Genomic DNA, 7,155 nt, shown 5'->3' with positions numbered 1-7,155 from the left:
AAGTATAAATCACAAATTGTTATGACAAAACCCATAAGGATTGCTTCAAAATTTGCTTAAACAAGCTGTTGGAAAAAATAATTTGGAAGTAGTTCAATTGTGGAAATACACATGTAACTATATTTGGACCGGCCAGTCTAGGGTGACAAATATCTTAAACGAAACCGGAGCCTGAAGAACGTCTAGACAGACACTCCATCATATTAATATGGTTATAACGACTCACTCACAATATAATAGTATTATTTAGAAATTTATACAGGTCATACCTTTCGATTATAAACAACTATGGTTTGGATACTCTAAACGAAGCTTTTACCACACAAGTCTTAGGGTTTTAAGACTACTATTTTGTACCTCAGAAAATATAGGATTTTCTCAAGAAAACGATTTTATACGATTTCGAAAACGATAAACTAAAACACACATCACAGATTTTTATACAAAATGCTTATGAACTCACCAACATATTTTATGCTAACGATTTTGAAACAACTTGTATTCTCAGTAAATCTGTAAGCAGGTTAATGGGACGCGGATCCAGGATTATTTTGTTGTAGTTTGAAACTTACTCACTACTGTCTCTTTTGTGTAATTTGAGAACATAAACATGATGTAAAACAATGTAAGTTTGTTAACTTAATATATGATGTTTGGATTTGCTATGTTTCATTTATATTCAATTGTTATGATATTGCAGAATAACGTCACCAACCTCCGGACGTTTCTGGCGTTCTGGGCTGGGGTGTGACAACTATGAACTCAAAGGAATTAGACAACTATCATCGTTAGGGCGTGGGTGTGGGTGTCTTCTCTCCTCCTGTCGTTTTACATTTTTCAGTATCTCATGAAAATTTCTTTTTAGCGTTAATGGACTAGAAAGGTAACGAACTTTGGTCTTTGCTCACATTAAGGTAACCATGTTTTATTCGTACACATTTGACCATTGAACTTATTTGACCTGTTCAAAATAAGGTAATACGGACAAATGAGCATGTCAAACGTTAGCAGTAACATTACCCTATTATGAACATGTAAAAAGAGTTTACTGGTCAAATGTATACGAAAAAAACATTGTTACCTGAATATGGACAAAAACCAAAGTTCCTTACCTGTTTTGGTAATATTGGGTTCTTTATGTTAAGTACAAGTAGTCATAAGAGCCATTGATGTGACATAAAATTGGGTTGTCCAGTCTTTGTGCATGAGGAGATGGTCAATTCTTGGGCCAACCCATAACGCTAGCACCATGATGGTCGTTGATCAACCATACTTGTGTTTGTGTCCATATGATGAAAGTAGAATGCTTAATCTAGGGTTTGGGATCATTTGTGCCATGTAAACGATCCAAATTAAGGACTCTATGGATTAATTTAGTGATTAAAAGAGATTAATTAAATTAAGGGGACTGATATTGTAATTATAAGATAGTTGCAAAGTTGGGCTTAGGATCCATTAGATGGCAATGGACGAATTCTATATGGAGGACCATAAAGAAATCGTACAAGGGCCTTCTGGAATGGTCCATTGGACTGCTTAGGGCTTAAGCAGTTATATTAGGGTTTCTTGGTTGAAAATGTCACACCCCAAAACCGGAACGGCGGAAACGTTCTGGGGTGGATGACGTCATGTCAAGTATCACAACATATGCAGTATAGTAATCAAAGTACAACAACGATTGCATTAATAGTAATAGTTTTACATGGTTTACATTACATAGAAAACATCAGGTAATACAAGTAATAATATAGGTGTAGCTTGGTACTAAACTGTCTTCATCCAAAAGCTCCTGGAATGTACCTGTCTATTGCTGACCGGAGAATACAAGTTATTTGAAAGCGAGTATCTGCATTTTTACAAATGCTGGTGAGTTCATAAGTATTTAGTGTCATTTTATTCAAATAACTTAATTAAAAGTAGTAGTTTAGAATCAACAGTGTATTAGAGTCCTTTCCAGAAAATCCTATATTTTCTTAATTAAAAGTAGTCTTCTACCAAGACTCGACAGAGTTATGTTGTAAAAAGTAATTTTCCCTTAACACTATCATTACCAAAATACGGCGTTTGATTTTAAAGAAAGTAGGAGAATATCAGGGAAAATAACATATGCCTCAGCAGTGAAGACTGCTGACTAAGGCAAAAAGAAATCATAGACTCCAGGAGAGTATCGAATGAACAGTACGCCTGGCTCAATCTAACAAAAGGGAGACACAGACCCCAGACGGTATCAAATGAAAGATACGTCTAGCCAGGTCTAAAAACAGTGAACACAGACCCCAGACAGTATCAATTGAATGATACGTCTAGCAAGGTCTAAAAACAGTAAATACAGACCCCAGACAGTATCAAATGATTGATACGTCTAGCAAGGTCTAAAAATAGTGAATACAATGAATACAGTGTTAAAACCCGTTACCTTAAGGCCACAAATTATAAGGTAACCCCGAGATACTCGTAACCATACTGATAGACACTAGAGAACCTGACGCCCTTCAAGCGTCAGTGTAAGTGTGACATTTGTCACCCCTTGGCTTGGTAGGCCGTGTACTATAGCTAGCAGTCAGGGTGTGGGGGTGTCAATCCCGTATAGATCTATACACACAATGTCTGCTCTCCCTACAAGAGACTTTGGTTACCAACTTGACAACGGAGAAGGCCGTGTACTGAAGATGTATCTCGTATAGTGAGATCTGATGTAAAATACTGGACTGATGATAGAGACTCACAACTGAACTGACTAATGTAAACCTATATGTCTATGCTTGTATGCATAATATATAACTAATGATCAAACGACCTTCGGACGGATATCCGATCCCACCAGACCACATCTCAACGAAGAAAAGGAAATAGGGCGAACTAGCCTTCCTAAGTCCTTTAAACATTACTTATATATATATATATATATATATATATATATATATATATATATATATATATACAAGCACAAGCATACATTTAACTAAGTAGAAGCATTTAACGAAGTTTAAGTGTTTAACGAAGTAGAAGTGTTTCCCAAAGTATAAGTGTTAACAAGTAGGAGCTTATCGTGAAGTAGAAGCATATCATGAAGTATAAGCGTATCGTGAAGTATAAGCGTATCGTGAAGTATAAGCGTATCGTGAAGTATAAGCGTATTGTGAAGTATAAGCGTATTGTGAAGTAGGAGCATTAACAAGTATACGTGAAGTAGAAGCTTTAACAAGTATAAGTGAAGTAGAAGCGTTAACAAGTATAAGCGTATCACGAAGTGAAAGCGTTACCTAGTAAGAGTTTAAACTAAGTAAAAGTGAAGCAGTAGTATCTTAACCAAGTAGGAGTATAAAAACATGGGAGAAAACTTTGATGAAAACTTGGGAAAACCTTGATACTTGAGAAAATCACGTCTTGGTATTCTTTTGTAAAATAAGTTTTGAATGAAACTTTGATAAAACATTTTGGGTAAAGAAATCCTTTGTTTAACATACTACCGTAAGGAATTTTAAGTAAAACATACAGCGTGAGAAACAATTTGAGAAAAGCTTTGTACAAGTAAAGATGTTTTGGAAGACCATGTATGGTATCATACTTGGTAAAAACAGTTGACAGTGTAGTAAATCCTTGTGCATGCGGGTTATCAATCACATGCGATTGATATGATAACTGGCATGTTTAACTTGTATCCCCCCCATAAAAGCATGTAAAAACATTGAAAAAGGTTCATTCAGGGGTATGAACTCACCTGTGGTAAGTGGATCGAACGAAGGTGCCGGTTGGGTGCTCGGTGTCAAGTAAAAACTTGAACACACTTAGTGACCTATTAACATATGATGACATATGTTTACATACAATTAGTAAATATATTACTAATTAAACACGTATACGCATCCTAAAGTGTGGAAAACACTTTGATTAAGTTCTTGGAGTGTCCCGGGTAACATCTATGGGTGTGTATGGCCTAGATAGGGAGTTTACTCTTCAAGAGTAAACTCTTTATAGAGTTCGCGGCCCTAAGACCATGTCCCCATGAGTTTACGGCTGTAAACTCATGGTGGAGGTGTTCTAGGATGCTAAATGTTCTTATCTCACTCATAGAATTAGGCTAGGTCCAAATATAATGCATATGAAGGGGTTTAAATCTCTTAAAGGACCACTTGAGGAGTTTACGGCCCTAAACAAGGAGTTTACGGCCGTAAGATCCTATATGCATGTTCTTTTGGTGTTTTAAGGACTTAAATGATAGAGAATAAAATCCTATGCATTTTTCCAAGTCAAATGGGGAGTTTAGGGCATCATTTGGGCACCTTTTAGGAGTTTACGGCCCATGGTCCTTTCCTAGGGGTGTTTATTTCCGTAAACTCCTATTTCCTTGGATTTATTGAAGTTTAAAGCATTTACACAAATGGGATTGCTTCTAGACATTTTTCCAAGGCCATAGGAGGTGTTTGAGGGCATTTCTAACACTTGAAATTGATTTTACTCCCCATGAAGGGGAGTTTACGGCCCAAGCATGTTCTTGGGCAGTAAACTCATGTTTACTCTCCAAAAACTCGTTTCAAGGTGTTCTAAGTCCGTTTCCATAAGTCATTTAGCCATAACTAAGCCTTAGGGGTAGTTTAGAGGGGTTTTGGGGCTTAAAAATCCCATTTAATGGTGTTCACGGTCCAAGAGTGTTCTTGGGCCATAAACACATGAATCTACCCCTATTTGATGTTTTAAACACGAATGTGCATGCTAGCTAAGCTATACAACAAGTTAGGGTAGATTGCTTACTTGTTTGGGGCTCGAAACGGACGATTTAGGCTCGAAAATAAGTTGTAGAGAGAGAGAGAGTGTAGAGAGAGAATGGAAAGCGTGGAAATGAAGTCCACTCCCACTTATATAGGGGCTTGAGTTGAGGCTCAGTGAAAATCTACCCGATACTGTCGTTAAACGGGGCTTTTTGGTCGTACCCGATTAAACGGTCGTATTTTGACTTGGTTGAAACTAAAAATTTTCAAGGGAATATTGTGGTGTTTCTAATTTATTTCAACCCTTACCAAGTCATTATAAGAGTCCCAAATTAATTAACCTCTTCCAAAAGGTTAACGGACAAATAAATAAAGCGAGGCTTATTAACGGAAGGAGGTTAAAAATGACGGAATAAATTTCGGGTTGTCACAGAAAACCCTAATAGCCTACATGTATATAAAGGACCCTTAAGACCCAAAAACGTGGAGAACTCTTCCCTTAGGTTTTCCAGCCGTTTTTGGTGCCTCCCCTCTCTTCCCTCTTCATCCAAGTTGCTTAGTGGTGTTTGTGACTCCATTAGAGGTGCAACGCTTGAGGCACTAAGCTTTCCAAAGCTAAGGATTGATTGTTATTGCTATATAACAATCTAAGGTCAGATCTAAACTCTATTTTATGTTAATATGATTAATTGTATGCTAGATCTAGGGTTTATAGCTTTGGATATTCAATTGCATGTTCATTACAACAACTAGATCCAAAAGCTATTAGGGTTTGCATGTACACCATAGGATTGATGTATTGCTCAAAACCCTTCATTATGGTAGTGAGTATATTGTATAGAAAGTTTTTTAATAAAATATATATTTTCTATTAATAGTTAGAAAACATTAATGGGTGTAATTAAATTTTATGTTTGTATTGGTCAATGGTCATTTAATGTCAACAAAAATGATTTTATTATTTTTTAAATTATGAAGTAAATCGTCCTATAAATTGTTAGTCATAATCATAGAAAACAAACCATTAAACCATCACTCGTTTTCTTCCTTCAATTCATCACGATGAACTTGTCTCATGTCACCATTCTCTTTCTCGCTATTCTTTTTCAAGAAACCCTATTTTTAGCCATGGGAGACAGACAATTCATAGAGAACACATGCAAGGGCACACCTTCATACAACTTATGCCTTTCGATTTTATTGGCAAACCCCAAGAACCAAGATGCAAATTTAACAGGCTTAGCACTCATCGTAGTTGATGCAGTAAAAAACGAAGGTGTGAAAACCCTACAACAAATCGATGCTCTCAAAAAGTCTCTGCCCAAGTTGACAGTGACACTGATGCAGTGTGGAGATGTGTATAACACTATAATGCATGTGAATGTTCCTTTAACCATTAATGCATTGAATCTTGGAAACCCTAAATTCGGTGAAGATGGAATGGCTGATACTAGTATCGAGTCGCAGACATGTGAGAGGAGTTTTAAGGAGCATGGTCAAACATCACCGTTGACGAATATGAATAAAGATATGGAAGATGTGGCTAATGTAGCTAGGGCCATTATTAGAATGCTTTTATAAGTTTTGTTATAATAAAAAAGAAACTTATATATTAACGATTTTATTACAAACTTTTAATTTATCGTAGCTTTTTGAAAGTTGTTTTCTTTTTATCAAAAACACAAACTTCATAACATTATTTGCTTAATTCTATGAATGATATTGCTAATTTAGCTAGGAACATTATTAGAATGCTCTTAAATTGTTACCTAAATAACAAAGAAAATTTTCTTTTGATGGTTTTACATTTTATGATGGGAAGGTGTCATTAAATAATGTTTTCGTATGAGTTTGTTGTTTACGGTTTTTGGAAAATTGGATGTAAGATCTCAAAAATTTTATGTGACTTAAACTATTGATATCTAAAAAAAAAACCATTAAATAACTCTAATTTTGTTATACAATAATAAAATTCTTAATAATTGTAAGTATAAGAAAATTACATTGATCGTCCCTCGTTACTAAGTTTCCAAGGGTTGTCAAACTCTTCAAGTGTTCTAGGCTCCAATTTCTCACCTCATCTCTCCCACTACACTATCTTCTACCCAAGGTGAGCTTCACACCCCTTTTTTCATTGTTTTTCTGGGAGAATACAAGTCACATTCTTGTTTAAATTTTGATATATTTGCTTGTTATGCGTGTATGCTAAGTTATATGTGCTAAACTTATGAATACTCCAAATGAAATTGTTCATGAACTCGAAATCTTGAGCAAGTCTCAAGTGTATGAACCATATTTTACAAATTGTGTATGAAACCAAGAACTAATATGTTACAAAAATATAAATCACAAATTGTTATCACAAAAACCATAAGGATTGCTTCAAAATTATCTCAAACAAGTTGTTGGACAAAATAATTTGGAAGTGGTTAAAATGTGGAAATAA

At 35.4% G+C, this 7,155-nt stretch overlaps 1 pseudogene; it reads left to right on the top strand.

The window, feature by feature from the left end:
• The first annotated feature begins 5,771 nt into the window (after window positions 1-5,771).
• LOC145064191 (cell wall / vacuolar inhibitor of fructosidase 1 pseudogene) lies at window positions 5,772-6,290 on the top strand (annotated as a pseudogene).
• Window positions 6,291-7,155: the final 865 nt, after the last annotated feature.

This window comes from Lactuca serriola, chromosome 7 (assembly GCF_051521515.1).
Source record: "Lactuca serriola cultivar US96UC23 chromosome 7, Lser_US96UC23_V15, whole genome shotgun sequence".
Taxonomy (NCBI): domain Eukaryota; kingdom Viridiplantae; phylum Streptophyta; class Magnoliopsida; order Asterales; family Asteraceae; genus Lactuca; species Lactuca serriola.
Note: the sequence above shows the minus strand (reverse complement) of the source record. Positions and strands in the feature narration are given on the sequence as shown.